General features: G+C 46.4%; 1 protein-coding gene across 1 annotated transcript in view; it reads right to left on the reverse strand.

The window, feature by feature from the left end:
• LOC138033165 (steroid 17-alpha-hydroxylase/17,20 lyase-like) overlaps positions 1-2,500 on the reverse strand; it is a 43,462-nt gene that overhangs the window by 27,118 nt on the left and 13,844 nt on the right. The gene's annotated exons all lie outside the window — the stretch shown is intronic.

The raw sequence follows: 2,500 nt of genomic DNA on the forward strand, positions 1-2,500 counted from the left end.
TTAGGACCAAACCTAGCATCTAAATTACCTTCAACCAATCGTGAATTCACTGATTACAAGTCTGGTAACTTTGATAAATCTTTCTTCTTTAATCCCGTTATGGCACCAGAAATTGAGACTGAAATACTTTCGATTTCTCTCAATAAAGCTCACAGATTGTATTCTTGTCCTACCAGAATTCTACGTTCTGTAAGACACATTTATCCAAACCTTTAGCTGACATAATGAACAAGTCAGTCAGTCAGGGTGTGTACCCTTCTAAGTTAACCCTTTCAGCCCCGATAGTGCCAAATGGCACTTATAGATTTTACTCTGTCTAACGCCAGACGATTTTACTCGTCAATGGGGAACCCCTCGGGGCTTAAAGGGTTAAGCTAACAGCGTGCAAAAACTATGTCCCCGTTTAACCCTTTCAGCCCCGATGGTGCCAAATGGCACTTATAGATTTTACTCTGTCTAACGCCAGACGATTTTACTCGTCAATGGGGAACCCCTCGGGGCTTAAAGGGTTAAAGCATGCGAAAGTTATACCAGTCTATGAATCTGACGCTGAGACTGACCCTGGAAACTATCGACCTATTTCTTTGTTATCCAATTTTAATCGTATTTTTAAAAAAAGTAATGTTCGAACGACTTAAAATCTTCCTTGACCAAAGCGAAATTCTTTTCACATCACAATATGGCTTTAGAGATAAATACTCTACACAACATGCAATCCTTAATATAGTTAATACTGTGCATAGTAATATGGACAAGAAATTATACACTTGTGGAATTTTCATTGACTTAAAAAAAGCATTCGATACAGTCAACCACTCAATTTCTCTAAGTAAGTTACGTCATTATGGCATTAGAGGCGTTGTAGACGATTGGTTCTCTTCATATTTAAGTGGACGTGTGCAAAATACAGAGTTGCTTCCCTCGAATATTGTTCCCTCAGAGCCAGAGCCTCAGTTACTGTTCGACGGGTGCCTTGTGTTAGCGTCCCCACCGAAGATGCCTAAGCGGCGCATTGAAGATATTGCCACTTGGTTGGAAGCCTTCTCTATTTACTACCTCATCCTTGCGTTGTACTTTCCTCACCGTTGGAAAGATCTCCTGCAGTATCAACTCCTCATACTGTGAACATATCGCCAGTTTTCCGGTCTGATCTGGTTATCTTATGACCAAGCGTTTAGAGAGAATGCCGCGGCGACTAACCTGACCGATTGGTCCCAACTCAACACCACGCTGTTTAGTTTCCACTCCGCTGGCTGGTCCGCTCGCTCTTCCCGCGACTTTTCGGATGGCCAAAACGAGCCCCACGGTGCTGCTTCGTCTCAGATCATCTGCAAATCCTGGAATCAGCATCCAGTGTCAACCATGGGATTGACCCAGACGAATTCACCCTTCATTACATCACACTCGATCAGGTGATCTGTGTAGTTTCCAAACTTGGTGTGGGGGCCCTCATGGCCAAATTTGATGTGGAGGCAGCTTATCGCAACGTGCCTGTACACCCGTCCCATTGTGCTCTTCTTGGGATGAATGGTCGTGACCAATTCTACGGTGACATGAGTCTCCCGTTGGGCCTTCGATCAGCTCTTTTTATCTTCAACTCCATGGCTGAGATGGTGGGGTGGATCCTGGTCACCTCCAACCAGATAACACACCTCCTCCATTACCTAGAGGACTTCATTACTGCAGGTCACCCTCGGTCCCTTCAGCGCACACAGAACTTAGCTACTGCTATGGAAGTCTGCCAACGGCTTGGTCTGGCTCTGCATCCCGGCAAGTCTGTGGGCCCCTCTACGGTGCTCACTGTCCTGGGTATGGAGCTCGACTCCTACAAGCAAGTGGCACGTCTTCTGCAGGAGAAGCTACTAGCATTGCAAAATTTGATTGGTTATTGGCTCCCTCGGAAGTGGTGCAACAGCCACGAGCTTGAATCCCTTATTGGTCATTTGCATCATCCTGCCAAAGTGGTGTGGCCGGGGATTGACCTGTTATGCTGCTTCCGGAGGAGAGTTCACCCCATTCATCTAAATCGAGAATTTCATCTTGATCTTCTGTGGTGGCACCAGTTTTTGGAGAATTGGCATGGCGTTAGCTTCTGGCTCTTTCCAGGACGTCGAAGTATCTTCTGATGCTGCAGGCTCATTCGGCTATGGCACCTACATGAAGGGTCATTGGTTTGCTGGCTCTTGGGCGCCCTCACAGGAGCTGCACTCTATTGACGACAAGGAGTTCTTCCCGATAGTTCTTGCACCTCATGTCTGGGGACACCTTTGGGTCAAGAAACATATCCTTTTCCGCTCTGACAACGATGCTGTAGTCCACATCTTGAATACCCGCACTTCTAGAGTTCCCTGCTTAATGCGGTTGCTGTGCAGTCTATTATTTTCCGCTGTTCGTCAGAGCTTCTCCTTCTCTTTTCAACATGTACCTGGCGTTTACAATCAATTAGCTGATGCCTTATCTCGTTTTAGGCAGGAATTTCGGCACTTGGCCCCAGACGCCC

The sequence above is a fragment of the Montipora capricornis genome, chromosome 14 (assembly GCF_036669925.1).
Source record: "Montipora capricornis isolate CH-2021 chromosome 14, ASM3666992v2, whole genome shotgun sequence".
Lineage (NCBI taxonomy): Eukaryota > Metazoa > Cnidaria > Anthozoa > Scleractinia > Acroporidae > Montipora > Montipora capricornis.